A 16,279-nucleotide genomic window follows, 5' to 3' on the forward strand; every position below is an offset into this window, starting at 1 on the left:
TGCTGCCGCTTCGATTCCTCTCCCGAAGCCGCTGCAAGGGCAGTCTTAATAACGGACGAAAAAATTTCATGGGGCATCAGGGCAGCTTCTCAGGGCAAAGAACACAACATTTCGTGACAGATTTATATAATAAAACAGCTCTTCTCCTAATTATTCACCCCCCAGGGCTTGTTGCATTGCTGGCGCTGGTGACAAAGACAGCCCCTGGGCTGGGCTGCCAGCACCCCGCTGTACCGCCAGAGCCACACGAGGCAGCCCGTCGCTGCTGAGCTTCACGTTCCGTTCAGTCAGAGCAAAAAGCAGACGGCGGCCGGGCTGCGCTCTCGGTACACCGGGGTCAATTAAGTACGGCCGCTCAGAGCCGCGTTGCTCTCCCCTCAACTACGCGAGGCCATCAGCACCCCACTCGGTGTCCCACAGAGCCATCTTCCCAGTGAGACGCCTGTGGCCGTGGCTGTGACCGTGACTGTGTCTGTGTGTGGTACTATCACGGGGATCAGCTTCACTTCTGCTGCCCTCCAGAAGCCAGAACCTGTCCAGTTTCACCCCAAAAGCCACATCTAGGCAGGGCATTCTTCCCTCACCATCAGGTCTGGGATCACAGAACCACAGAATTTTTTGAGTTGGTAGGGACCTTTAAAGGTATGTTTGGTCCTGCTATGAACAGAAACAGCTAAAGCTAGATCAAGTTGCTTAGAGCCCAGTCCAGACAGACCCTGAATGCCTCCAGGGACCACATGTTCACCACATCTCTGGGCAATCTGTTCCCAGTACTGCACCACCGTTATCATAAAAAATTTCTTCCTTATATGCAATCTAAATACCTCCTCTTTTAGTTTGAATCCATTTCCCCTTGTCCGATCATAACAGACCCCACTAGAGAGTTTGTCCCCTTCCTTCTTATCACCCCCCTTTAGATACTGGAAGGCTGCTCTCAGGTCTCCCTGGAGCCTTGTCTTCTCCAGGCTGAACAGCCCCAGCTCTCTCAGCCTGCCCTTGTAGGAAAGGTGTTCCATCCTTTGGATCATTTTTGTGGCCCTCTTCTGGACATGCTCCAACAGGTCCATGTCTCCCCAGAACTGAGGACTCTACATCTGGATGCAGTACTCCAGGTGAAGTCTCACCAGAGCAGAGTACCTGCTGATGATGCTTCCTTTGATGTAGCCCAGGACACCGTTGGCATCCTGGGCCACAAGTGCACAATGCTGGCTCATGTCCAGTTTGCCATCTACCAGCCTCCTTGAGTCTTTTTTGGCAGGGCTGCACTCTATCCTTTCACTCCCCAGCTTGTAGTGATAGTGGGGATTACTGTTACTCAGGTGCAAGACTGCCTGCTGGGACCACAGACAGCCTGTGCCTGAGGCTTGAGCAGGTGGGTGTATCCCATGCCTGTCCTCCTTGCATCCCCATGCCTAACACCAAGAACACCTCTGTTCCACTGGTGATGTTCCCTGACACTTCTGCCTAGGACCAATGCAAGGTATTACTATCAGATATAATCACATGCAATGTGCTGTGGGTTATCCAAGGACTTGGCTCAATTTAGGTACCCATGTTAAAGTGTGGTTATAATTAGTATGATAAAACTCTGATTCCCTAAATGCTTATCTGAAAAATCAGCCAGGCATGATAAGCAACACACAGCTATGGCAATCAGCAAGTGCTGCAAGATTAATTCAGCTACAAAATGCCAATGTGATGAATTTGGACATGTAGGAAACATTCTTGTTGCATTGTTGCATTCATACTTTTTTGTCACGTCAAACTTGTGATGTGACAAAATCTGTGTTTTTTCACCAGCATTGCGTTTCTGGTGGGCAGCACGCTTGTGTTCTTGAAGAATGGCTTGATTCTTCCTACACCCTAAAGCCTGAAATAGCACTCAAAGCACAGTGACAGCCAACCCATTAATTTTCCACATGAAGATAAACCACAGGGAGAAAAAAGTGACAAGAACACTGGAAAGATGCTGGACTATGACTGCAGTAGCTCCCAAGCTAAGCCAGGGGCTTGCCAAGGCAGGAAGCAAAGAAGTCCCCACTATTCTCTCCCTGACAAGAGGAACAGCAGAGCCAGAGTGAGACCAGGCAGTGACCTTCCTGAGCACTTTTAGATCTGCTCCACAGTCCCCAGACAAAGGTAGGGTAAGGCACAGCATATTCTGTAACAATGCTGCACAGGTCATCAATAAAAGCATGAATCAGGTGTGTACTTAGGCACCTCATGGTGTCACCTGCACCTGTGGACAAATACAAGGGTTGTTTGCAGTGTATGTATCACAGGCATGTGGGCATCACCACATTTTAATTAAATACCATACATCTTTCAATTATATATGAGCTATCCCTCTGCCATGTAATATTTTATTCACTCCTATGCTGTGGAAACTTGTATTTTCCCCTCCAAAATTATCTCTATGTTTACTTAGATTCTGTTCTAGAAACTTATTTCCAAAACCCCTCTGCACCTCTGCAATGTGTGCCTCCACCCCCTGCACCTGCCTCCAGATTATATACCGAGGGAGTGCACAGACAGAAGGAGGGCAGCACCACACAGACAGGGTGATTCTGGGGAGATGTGTTTTAAAGGACAAGAACAATTGGTAAATGTCAGTGAAGCCTGGACACCTTGTTACACAGTGTTATATTTATTGCTGGGAGTTTATGGATGCATATTTCTTTAGAGCAGAGAGTTTTAAAGATGCTGTTTTCAGATTCTTCCTCTCTGGAAGCCAAACTGTTTCAGTACCAAGAGCTGAATTGCCGAAGCCTCGGTGGGAGAAAGGGGAATAGTATTCTTAATGTCAGTTAGAAACTGAAAAATGAGATTTTCATACTTCACCACACAGGGGGCTTTGTTCTGCCCTGCAGCAGCTAAAGCATTGCACCCCCACCTGTCTTCTGTCACCAGTGACTTCTGGCAGAAGGCATGGCAGCTTGGTGTGTTGCGATGTCTCCCTCAACTACTACTCCAAGATCTGCTCAAGCTCCTTTGTCAGCACCATTATATTATGTCATCCTCAAAGCAGATGTAAGGGCAAAGGTACATGTCACAGCTTGAGCTGATCCAGCAACTTGTTCCGTCTGTTCCCCCACACCTTTCCTGCACTTGCTTTGGCACACCTCAGGTTTATCCACAACCAGTGCTGCTTGCCAAGGTGGCAGAAAAGCACTCCTAAACAAAACAATTCAGAAAGAGTAATTTTCTGCCAGGTCCCTGAGTTGAGTTGTCTCAGGTCAAACCTTGTGAGAACCACACTAAGAATGGGATAGAGACATGGGAAAACCAGACTCTTTGGGAAGGCATGGGCAGTTCAGCAGCTTCCCTGCAAGGCCACTCTTCTCTATCTGTGTTTCAGCTTTGGATGGATCCTGAATTCAGGATTCAGATAGAACCTGTGTTCCAGATTCACAGTTAGTTTGGATAAAGTTGAGGCTGGCCTTTTACCCTAGCAGCTTTACAGCTGCTGAAGAGTACCTCGTTTCTGGGAGGCTGTCGATGGCTGTTACTGGATGATCCAGTGAGGACCTTCTAAATCCTCTTCTTGGGAAAAACATCTAAATAACACAAGCCTTTAATGATGTTGGCACTAACAAAGCTCAGCTAGCATCAGGGAAAATGTGTCAAAGCAGTAAACATTGCTAATACAGGATTTTTGTAAAACACAAACACGGTGATTCTTAAATACCAACTCCTTTTTAGGAATCTGACTGTGCCAAAATCCATATATATATTTTCATGCTTTAGAAAGATTTATCTTACCTTTGTGATTCAGAATGATAAGAGCTACGTACAGCACTTATATTTAAAAGGAAATACAAAATACCCTAAATAACATTGTTTGTCTTTGAAAAGATTCATTTTTAAAGCAGATATTTCTCTGCAGAAACCATATCCTTTGTTACCACAGATAGCAAAGTTTTTCCGGGATTAAACAGTAAATCCCAACTACAGAGAAGTAAGTCTGTCTGAGTGCACCATAATAAAACACAATCTGTCCAAGACAATATCCACCCACCAGCCAGAAGACTAAAGCTGTAGCTGAGCTGGGTGTATTGCTTGGGATTGCAAGTCAGACAGCCCTTAGAAAGAGTTTGCCACACCAAAAAGTTCTTAGTATTAAAAGGATTTTTACTAAAATGATTAAAATATTTACTTAGTTTTTGATTTCTCATAGACATCACGCTCTCATTTAATATTAGCATAGGTGATGATAAAGAAGAAAGCCAGAGGTGAAGTGTTCAAGACAGTCTTCATCCTCTCCATCTTCACTGCTGGTTTGCAGTTGCTGAGTTTTCACACTTCTTCTTCTTCCAAGGAAAATAAGAATTGAGTGTGATATTTAAAAAAAAAAAAAAAAAAAAAAAAAAAAAAAAAAACCTTAAGAAGAAGAAGACTCCTAATATCTAGTCTAAATCTAACCTCCTCCAGCTTAAAGCCATTTCCCTTCATCTTGTTGCTATGTGTCCTTATGAAAAGTCCCTCCCCAGCTTTCCTGTAGACCTCCTTCAGGTACTGGACGGCCACCATAAGATCCCCCAGGAGCCTTCTCTTCTGTAGGCTGAAGATCCTCAGCTGTCTCAGCCTATCCTCGTAGAGGAGGTGCTCCAGTCCTCTGATAATCTTTGTGGCCCTCCTTTGGACCCACTCCAACAGCTCAATGTCCTCTTGTGTTGGGGCCCCAGAACCAGATGCAGCTCTCCAGGTTGCGTCTCACGAGAGCAGAGTAGAGGGACAGAATCACCTCTCTTGACCTGCTGGTCACACTGCTCTTGATGCAACCTAAAATATGGTTGGCCTTCTGGGCTGCAAATGCACTTTGCAGACTCACGTTGAATCTTGCATCAACCAACTCTCCCAAATCCTTCCACTTTATCTTATTTTACCTCCATTCCTACCAACCAAAAATGTGGAGGGGCTCAATGAAAGTGCATTTTAACTGTCCTGCCTTATTTGAAGAATTATGGTGCTCTGCTTTCATTGTCCTTGTATTACTGCACAATTCAAGCTAAATCCATGCTAACAAACAAACCCAAGATTTTTAAAACTGCCTGAGTGAGAAGTCACAGTGTCTTCCATTGAACTATTTAAGATAATTAAAACAGCATATTTCTGCCCTTTTCTTTCTATCTCACAGGCATTGGTGCATTTACATACGTAGTATAATCTTGATTTCTTTGAACTAGAAGGAGAATATTCTATCAAATATAAGGCACATTAAAATTGCTACAATTACATCCACTCCAGTAGTTGTATCAATATAATTATTTTATCGTAGTTGTATCAATATAATTATTTTATCAAAAATATATACATTAATTGATTATAAAATCGTGAGCAGCCAGGTCATGAATATTATGCGACCTCTGCATACCTAAATGCTTATGTGTATCACAAAAATTTCCTCAGTTTTGTTGAAGCACATATAGCATCTACTTTGCTATTTATTAATTTATTACTAAATAAAAAATAAAGATCACAGTAAAAAGTTCTAGATTTGGTTTGTTGGGAGATAAAAAGTAAATATAAATGTAATCTTTTTCTTTTTTCTGAGTTTGATGATTATGAACAGATGTTCATGATCTTGAACATGTTATTGTACATGTATTTACCAAAGCTGTCCTAATCACAGCATGCAGAACTGATCATTTACCATATCTAGTTAAAGCTATTTCTCCTCCTGATACAGAACCGTGAAAGCACTGTTCCCAGATTTTCTTCTGAATGGCTTGATAATAAAGCATCAAAGATTTGTTTTCTTTTCTTAAAATAATATGTTTCTAATAAAATTCTTCACAAAATTAAAGTAGTATTTGGCATCAATTTTATAAGATGTTTGTCAGATGTTATTCTGGGCAAGTACTGTCTCAGTATTACTTTGGCTGCTTAAAATGTAAAATACATGTTCATAACAAGTTATAAAATTAACAGTTCACACAATTTACACAAACAGTTGCAGACTCACTTGTAAGAGTAAACTGCAATTGGTCTGTTCTAGGCACAGTTCCAGACATTCTCATGGCAGGACAAATGCTTTATTCTATTTAGAATTCGAATTTCTTTTTTGTGAGTAAGTTTTAATTAAGATGCACTTCTGAGGATCTTGTTCGTACATTTGATCCTCTGATAGGCAGTTGGTCTTATTCTTTAAATTTTTTCCTGCCTCAAGTGCTGAGAGCAAGCTTCCCAGCTTCATGGTAGCAACAAAAATTGATGGTATGAAGTAATAATCATGTTAAAAGTTTTACAGTCAGAATCCAGACCAGTTTCCAGACTTGCACTCAGCTCACACTGAGATGCACCATTCCTCTTAAACTCCAAGCTCCTGTCCTGCTGTCTGAACAGGGCGGGGGCAGTTTCACACTCTTTGACACGTGGCTCCCACTCTCTTGGCTGGTAAAATGATGGCAACCTTCAGCACAGCACAAACCACTTGCAGCTCGGCAAAAAAACAAAAAAAAAAAAACAAAAAAAAAACCACCACCACCACCAAGTATTATTAAAAACTGCCTTTTCATATATGCTTTGTTGTTTCCTCACAGCCAGCAGTAGTTTCCCCCAGTGAACCTTTCAAAAAGGAGTGCAGAAAGGAAAACCTGAGACTGCACATAGTGAATGTCTATCTTAAGATAGGCTCTTAAGAAGATTTTTCTAATGTTGTGGAAAAAATGATACTGTCAATACTTTCTTAAGTGCTAGAATTATTTTTATTGTGGCTTACAGAGTCCTTTGGAAAAAGTGAAAAGGAGTCGGAGTGCTGTAGGCACAATGTGGTGACTTTACTGCTAGATAAGGGGCTTTAATGGAGAAAGACTTTGTGGAACAACAGTGTTGTCAATTACTTAAAAAACAGAATAAATGCAAAATATTACTATCAGTGGAAGCCAGCGATTAAGATGCTGATTTTAATTATGATTTAATTCATATATTTTTAAAGCATTAATTGGATAGACAAGCCAGTGTTCCCACAACTAACAGCGTGGCCTAAGCAAGTTCCCAAATCGTTCTCACAGTGGATTAATTGTCCTTTATTCATGTTTTCCATTATCTCTCCATAGAGATAGCTGTTAAATAATTGTGTTGAGTTTCGTCTTTTTTTTTTTTTTTCACTGTCTGCTTGACAATGAAGTGTTAGCATGTCAGGATGCTGTAGTGGGACCAAATAAAACCATTAGACATGCTGACCATGATCTGCACCTTTCCTGCACAAAAAAAATCCATAATTAGGCTTAGTTCATAGCATCATAGAATGACTTAGGTTGGAAGGGATATTTAAGATCATCTAGTTATTTTTACTTAATGTCAATAAACAGATCAATCGTACTTCACACTTACTTCACTGCCTTTCTTGGCAAGTCAGAGGGTTAGTAGCTATTTATTGACTAAGCCCAGTGGAAAGTCAGTAGCAACTTCAAGGAAGCTCAAGCCTGGACAGCATACAGCAACACCACATTTGGGGACCTGGGTGCCCAAAGCAGATGATGGTGTTCAGTAAAGGCTTCCCTAGATTTGAGATAGTGTAAGCAGATACCAGGTAATCGTGGAGATGGAAAAAGCCAGGCACATGTTCAAATGTGTAGGAGTATGTTAAGTGAGCCACTATGAGATTCATTCTATAGCAATTTTGAGAGAAAATATCTGTTTTATCTGGGTGTATAGAAAGAAGAGAAAAACACTGGGAGAGTACTCATAACTAAGTTTGTCTACCCTTGTATTGATGTATGGAAACTTCATCTGAGCTCTTATCTGTCCTGCTGTGCTCTGAACTGTCTGATGTTATGGCCTGGATAAGAAAAAACCTCTTAAAAGTGTTCCTTTTCTCTCTTTCCTAAGGAAGAAAAACTTGTTTATGTTTTGCGAACAAAGATTTTAGCAGATGACCGCACCCTAACTTAACCAGAAATTATTACGTGACTATGCCTTCTGGCTTGATGAGGAATCAGAGAGATCCGTGCCACATTGCACTGTAATTTGAGATGTTGATTGTACTTCTTTCTTTCAGCTCGCTCTAGGTACGAGTCTATCCTGGGGCCCCAGGAGTCTGTCCTCAACACCATGGTATATTCTAGGAGTTACTCTGCTCTGTTAGAGAAAACTGCCTGATAAAAAGTCCATCGGAGTGCTGCATGTAACCTCAATAAAGTCTCCATGAGGAAAAGCATGCGTATTTCTTCTGGAAGAGTTATTGATTTTCCTAGAGGCCAGAATCACAGTAGATTATGAGGGCTGCTCTGAAAGTATTGTCTCCTATTTTATTATGGTGGCCCATGATGTCAGAGGCAGATGTTGGTGGTATGGCTGAAGAGGCTGAGCTTTCCTATCAGTGCTTTTCCCATCAATTACATTTTGATGCCATGCAACAGATAGCAGCAGAGGGGCAGGTTGACAAAATGGAGTCTGACATAGAAGTGTGTATGAAGCAAAGGTGTATCATTTAATTCCTCCATGCAGAACAAATTGCACCCTCTGACATTCATTGACACTTGCTGAGATCAAACAGTTTTGGTCTTTTCTGGAGTGGGTGTGAGCACAGTGAGACGGTTGGGTGTGCATTTCAGCAGTGATGACAGTGGGGTGTTGCTGTGCTCTTGGTATCTGCTGTAGGTTCCATAGAAATAAATAGGAAGCATTATTTTTAGAGTTACCTACATATATTGTTTACAGAATGGATCAGTTGATGTTATTTTTTTTCCTTAGAGTTTCTGCTAAAAATTCCCATTCCTTTCTCCGTGGAAGGAAGAAAAGATAAATAAACATTTAAAATATCATCTTACAGAGTAAGTTGCTAAGATATCTGAATGTATGTGCATTGCAGATGTGACTGGGAGCAGTTACTGCATCAATAACAAAGGTGGGCTGATTTTGCAGAGTCCAGCTTGGGATATTCTATGATTCCCTGAAAAGTGGATCATCCTGCTAACCTGCCTCGTTTGAACAACACATTTTTGTGCATACAAAAGTAAATTCATGCACAGAACATAGAAATTTGTGTGTGCGTGTATTTTAATGCATAAATGTTATGCTACATATTATTTTGTGTTTCAAAACATATATACCCTAGTGATTTTCAAAAGATCTTAGTGGTAAGGCCACAAAGGTTAGGGAACATAAGTCTTCTTTGCAGGATCACAGCTGAGAAAGCTGTTGGTCTAAGCACAGGAATTACGCTACAAGAATTCACTTTGCTCTACTAGAGACATACACTGTGCTCTCTACCTGACAGTGTTAACTCAGCATACTGCTTTCTGGTAGTAGTGCAAATCCTTCCCAGTGAGCCACATCAGGGCACTAGAAATGGAGACTTGCACAGATACAAAGCCTTCTCACACTCAACAGCCACATGCCTGGTAACCTTCTGAAACACTGCTATCCACGCAAAGCACTGGATATTAAAAGATTTGCTATTCTCCCGCATCTATTCCCTGTCAAACAAGAGCTGATCATTGATGAGGATGGTTTGTCTTGGCCAGAGAGGCAAGGGATGTGTACAATGAATTGTCTGAAAATCTAGCATTGGTCCAGGTCCAGTCCTAATACAGAGACAGAATTCAAAATCTCCTTCAAATGCCTCACTTTTTATTACTTTGCAAGACAAGAAACTCAGCTAAACATTTGACATGCACACTAATCCCTATCAAATTCCTGAGTTAAAAAAAAAAACCCTTGAATTCAAAACTAATGTTTACTTCATTAAATTTTATATGAATATTTCTGGTCCCTACTTTCCCAGCAGATGAAAGTCATTATGAGTGAAAATGCAGGGGTCCTGTCTTTCTCCTAGCTCATTAGCATGCTTCCAAAACATCTTCTATTTCTCTCTGGAAAGATTTTTTTTCTGTTTCGCTACCTAAAAAAGTAGTTTCCTGAACCTGGATCACAAGGTTCCTCAAACTCACTGAAATCCTCTTTTACACATCAGTAAGATCCAGCAAGTGTCCTCATTTATCCTCACATAACTCAAGTAAGCACCTTTAATATTGCCAAAGGGTTATGCTGAAGCAAGGGCAAAAGACTGCACTTGAGGACGGCAGCATTTTCATTTTAGTGATGTAGCACATGATACTACATTGATTTTTGTAAAGCACACAATTAAATTCAATTAATGAAACATATTAAACCAATTTGAAATGTATTATGCAGTGTTTGTAACACAGTCAGTATGACAAAGCTAATTTACTGTAATGCCAGAATATAGAAAAGTAGAAGAGTAAATTATATGACAAGAACACACAAAACATACTTATTTGCTCATGAGTGAATGTATGCTATGAAATGTGATGCACACATGTAGTAAATAAATGAAAAGGAGGCATCCAGGATAGCTTACAGAAATAATTAAATTATCTTATTTTCCAGCTAATACCTATGGTTTTTAACTAGAGCAGGATTATTTACTAATTTATTTGGCTGTCACAGACTCAGCCACAGATACATAGACTTATCATATGCATGTATGAGAGAATCACCTTTTAGTTCAGACGCAGTACTAGATTGTGCCCTGCACATATCAGGTTAACGCTCAGTCTGTCTTGCTACATATTACAGCAGTATTTATTTAGAAAATGGGAAACAGAAGCAAAGAGGTAGCTTGGCAGAGGCCTGTAAAAATTCACAGGAAGTGAATGGAGCCATGCTCCATCCCATGGAGCTTACAATGGCTTACAACAGCTGAAGACTTTTATCACTCATATATTTAAAGGCAATACTTTGCAGGCTGCTTAACACTTTGCTCATATAACAGAGAGGGAAAAATACTCAATGTGCCAAGAAAATAAAGCACTCCTTTATTATTTCACCAGCACTTCTCAGTGGGATATAAAAGATATTGGCTGCATATTTTCCCAGTCCCACCACTTAGAAATTCTTCTTGAAAGATATTCCCTCAATGATTCAGTCTGGAATAGCTTAACTTCCTTCACTAAATGCTTCCTCTGCTTTCCCTTTTCTATCTCTTTACTTCAGTATTCCCAAGAGAAGTTTAACAAGATGCTGTTCTTGCATAGCAAGAAGAAAAAATACTCAGCACCCAAGGCCTTAAATGTAGTGTTGGCTTCAAGACATTAATTAAGTTTTAAATATATGTTGTTAAGTGGGAAAAGGACTAGGAACAATTATCTGTTCTCTGTTTTTCTCAACTCATTTATGACCTCAAGGAGCTAATTTCTGCAATATCTTTCCACATCCTTGCAAAATTTCTTGTGGGTGTTTAGTCAGTGTATATTTTGTAGGTTTTATCTCCAGAGGCCAACAGAACACCAGTAGAAGTGGAAAAAATCTTATGGTGTCAACTGCAGAAAGTTAGGATGGTGTACCTGGGAAAGGATCTCTCCAGATGTGTCCTGTTATTGTACTCTCCCTGTATTTTCCCAAAACATCTACTGCTGCCACAAGGATGCTGAGGAACTGAGCTGGATAGTCATCCTCATAGGAATGGCAGAGTACCGAAAGAGAAGAAAAAGGGTAGAGACGTGCAGCTGGAAGCAATCCAGACAATGAAACACAAGTCAGAACTACTGGAAACAATAGTAGAGAATACAGAAAACGCTGGCAACTACAGGAAATATAGCTTCTGAGTTACAAAGCTGAAGGAATGCAAGCTATTGCCACCACCCAACACCTGCATCTCACTCCACTGAGTTTCTTTTTTCTCCTGTGGAGCTCTAGTTGGCTTCTTCATCTCACAATACCTCTTTAATAAATTTCAATTTTGTAAATCAGTGTCCTTTTAGTGTAAGTGATAACCATAATAATAGACAGGAGATGAATGATAGAGACAGTACAGATAGATACCAGGGAATGGCTTTGCAATCACTGAGTCAAGGAAATATGTATTGCTATAATGTCTCAGAATTAGTTAGCGCTGCACTCCCTATCTCCATCTGAAATGACACATCTACCTATGCAGAGTGAACAGACAGTTTCTTCAGGACACCTTGTGGGTTTAACAAACTTTTTGTACCAAAAACCAGGTAGAAGTGATAGTCTAGTAATTTTTTTTGTTGAGCTCAAACCCCATGGTGAGATGCTCCTACAGAGAAGCTCCACTCCCTCTGTGACTACTTGTCACTTGTTGATGCTGAGCAGGAAGAGAGCCCTGCATTTCACTAGTTTGAAAAGGACAGGATATGCAAGGACAGCCAGTATCTTGATTAATATACTGAATGTCAACAAGGTGATCAGAGATGGGAGGAGTCCTTACAACTTTGCCAAATGTTTCCTGAGTGCCTGAATGCTATGCTGCCAGGCACTTCCTCAGCTCAGGCTGAGAGCACAGAGGCATCTCTAGTGTCCTGTTGCTACATGTGAGATATCTTTCAGTTATCTTCCCAGAAAGTAAGTGAGGATGACACAAAAATTAGCACTCACGATCAATTAGGAACTTGGAATTAATTCAAATGGGGACTATGGTCTGTGTGTCTGTTCTTGCTATAATTTTGCATCTCCAAGAATATGATGTTTCCTGAGAGTTTATTCTTCTCACCGGCCAATATAACCACCACATTAATCTAATCATGTGTCTGTACCACAAACATGGCACTCACCACCAAGACACTGCTTCCTCTATCCTTGTTCTCTGCCCTTGGGCACAGATACCAGTCTCCTTCCCACTACATCAATGTAGTCTCTGATGTTACCAGGGGAAAGGGCTCAGCTACTCATCTCTATGCGTAAGGAGAGTTTAGGAATGAGACAGGTAAATAAATTAATGGATTAAATGAAGCAGAAGTTGGTGTTTGAACCTCAAGCTCCCACTGGTGATGAAGGTCAATGTGCTGCCAGGGCCTCCAGAGCATTCTCACTTGCAGGAGTCTGGCTGTGGGACTCAGGCAGAGTCTGACACCTATGGGAGCTTCTTTAAGTTGAATCTCTAACATTTGCCACCTGCCTGAGTTGTCAACCAACCCATGGTTATGTCTGAGCCTGTTTTTCCTTCTCAGACCTAATTCTGATCCCAAGGACAGGCCCTGTGCCCGTACAAAGGTGCTGCTCAATGCAGGCAGTGGGATAGACCTTGCTGGGAGGCTCTGCCCTGTTTGCCCACTGATTGTGACACCAGGCAGCCCCATAGCTCCCTGACTTACATCACAGCTATACCACTGGTGTTTCTAGCAAGGCATGACAGCATCAAGATGCAGGACACTGGGTATCCACACAGGGGGCACATTCCAGGCATGCCACATACTGCCACATAGAGAAAAGAGCTGAGAACAAAATGGGATGTGGACTCAGAATCAACTGTTCTATGAACAGTATTTCTGGGGACTGAGAAAAATCAATAACCTTCTGACTCATTGTCTGCATCTTTAGCTAACTGCTGGGTAGAAGTAGAGAGATAGAAGCATTAGCATCTGGCATGTGTTAACAGAGGTACCTTTGAAGCTACCATTCGCAGCAGTATACAAGGCTTGGATGGAACAGTACAATCCAGTATTCACAATTTTAAAAGTAAATGTAAAAAAAAAAAGGAAAGGTTTCTAAAGAGAATGAAGGGAATGACAGAAAACCTGCTTTACAGGGCGTCTGAGGAGAATGCATTATTTCACAGTGAGAAAAGTCTTCGATTTGGTATACAGATATAAAACAATCCAATGTTAAGAAGCCAAATTGTCCTTTTCAGGTTAGCAATAAGTGGAATAGCAAAGAGAATTACTTATCAAATGAAGAAACAGATTTTTCCACTTGAAGTATATAAATGTGAATTAGAAACTTTCCAGATAGTGTCCTCTGACTTGACTCAAGCTAAGGGCTAAGCCGTGAAGCTTGAGGGATTCGAGGGCTTCTGCTATACCTGCGAGCATAGCAGAAGAAACTCCCAGTAGGCTGCACCAGCAGTATACAGCTATTAAATAAAATTATTCCAGAATTTTGATAAGAAAAGGTTATTTTATTCTTTTACAAGTATAAATATCTCTAACTAAATCGCAGCTGAGACACTGGAAAGTACATACAGTGGCCTTCACAGAATCACAGAATGTCAGGGATTAGAAGGGACCTTGAAAGATTATCTAGTCCAATCCCCCTGCAAGAGCAGGAACACCTAGATTAGGTCACACAGGAATGCATCCAGGTTAGTTTTGAATGTCTCCAGAGGAGACGCCACAACCTCTCTGGGCAGCCTGTTTCAGTATTCTGTTACCCTCATTGTTAAGAAGTTTTTTCTTATATTTATGTGGGACCTCCTATGTTCCAGTTTACACCCATTGATCATTGCCTTGATCCTAGTCTGAGGGGAAAAAAAAACAGAAAAGAAAGGCAACAGAGAGCAGACAAGAATGAGTGGGTCATTACACAGCAAAACAAACTTGCTGCCATCATTACTTGCAGATACTTTTAAAAATTATACCATGTGATTATTTTGTACCTGTATCACAAACTGAACTTTCACCCTAATTTGTAGGCTTTGCTCTAAGTTATATCAGTGCGGTCTGAACTCTGATCACTCTAAAGTACCCATGATCTGGTGTCCTTCAGCTACTTAAAGACTCATCTTTTGCTATGTGTTGTGGTTTAAACCAGCACATGGCCCAGCACTACACGGTCGTTTGCTCACTCACCCCATTCCCAGTGGAATGGGGGGTGAGAATCAGGGAAAAAGAAAGAATCACAGAATAACAGAATGGACAGGGTTGAAAGGGACCTCAAGGATCATGAATCTCCAACCCCCCTGCCACATGCACAGCCACCAACCTCCACATTTAATATTACACCAGGCTGCCCAGGACCCCATCCAATCTGGCCTTCAACACCTCTAGAGACAGGGCATCCACAACCTCTCTGGGCAGCCTGTTCCAGCATTTCACCACTCTCATAGTAAAGAACTCCCCGCTGACATCCAACCCAAATCTTCCCTCCCTCAACTTAAAACCATTTCCCCTTATCCTGCTGTTATCTACCCTTTCAAAGAGTTGATTCCTCCCTTTAGGTATTAGTTTATTTAGTAGGCTCCCTTTAGGTATTGAAAAGCTGCAATGAGGTCACCCCGCAGCCTTCTTTTCTCTGGGCTGAACAAGCCCAGCTCCCTCAGCCTGTCTTCTTAAAAACAGAAGTTTGAAGTAAAACTATTTACTAAGAAAGAGAAAATGAAAAGGATAATAGTTATGACTACATTCATATATATATATGAATGTATATAACAAGTGATGCACAAGCAATTGCTTGCCACCCACTGACAAATGTCCAGCTAGTCCCTGAGCAGCTGTGAATAACCTTGGCTCTGAACAGTACTGCTTAGCAGCAACTATAAACATTGGTGTTATCAACAGTGTTTTTCTCCTAGAACCAGAAGTAATATCATACCAGACGCTCTGAAGAAAAACAATTCAATCCCAGCTGAAACTAAGACTGTATGGTAGCATTTGGCTATGAGGAGAAAAAGAAATTGAGATTTCCTTTTGGAAATCAGACTCTTTTCAGAAAAAAATAGTAACACCTTTAAGTGGATGAAAACATTCAATATGAAACATCAGATTCCATCCTAACACTGGAAGGATTAAGACATCTGTAATGTTAAGAAAAGTGTGTTACTATTTTCACCTTGCTTGCCAGTGTGGTTACCTCTGCAGTAACATCTGTGAAACCACGGAATTTTTCAAGGCCTAATTAGGGATGTTGAAGGAGAATGTTAACTCACCAAGCAGTTTGAGGAGAAACATAATTTTTATATATGTGTGTGTTTGTGCGTTCAGCATCTTGGATCTTCCTCAGATCACCATGAAACTTGTGTGGCAGCAGCCTGGAATGCAAAAATCATCTAGAGAATTCGTCATTGCTAAGTTTAGTGCTAAAGAGCTAATGGCTTTGGTATGTTGTATTGTTTAGATGTGAGCTTAAACTTGGAGATCAAACTCAGTCTCTTTCTGGCGTATCAGTCTAAGTACAGTTAGGATATGCCAGTCTCACTATTGACTGCCCTGCATTGGAACCTGGAGGCAGGGCCCTGCGGAGAAAAATGTTGTAGAACAACTGAGAGACTGAGGGAACTCGGATTGTTTAGTCAGAAGAAGAGGAGGCTCAGGGGAGACTTTATCACTTTCCACTGTTTCCTGAAAGGAGTCTGGGGCAAGGTGGCGGTTGGTCTCTTCTGCCAGGTAACAGCAATTGAATGAGAGGTAATGCTTTTAAGTTGTTCCACGGGAGGTTCAGGTTGCTTACTAGGAAAAATTTCTTCTCAGAAACAGTGGTGATGCATTGGAAAGGGCTGCTGAGGGATGTGGTGGAGTCACAGTCTGTGGAGGTTTTCAAGAAAAGGATAGACATGGCACTGAGGGACATGGTTTAG

This window comes from Tetrao urogallus (assembly GCF_951394365.1).
Source record: "Tetrao urogallus genome assembly, chromosome: 6".
Taxonomy (NCBI): domain Eukaryota; kingdom Metazoa; phylum Chordata; class Aves; order Galliformes; family Phasianidae; genus Tetrao; species Tetrao urogallus.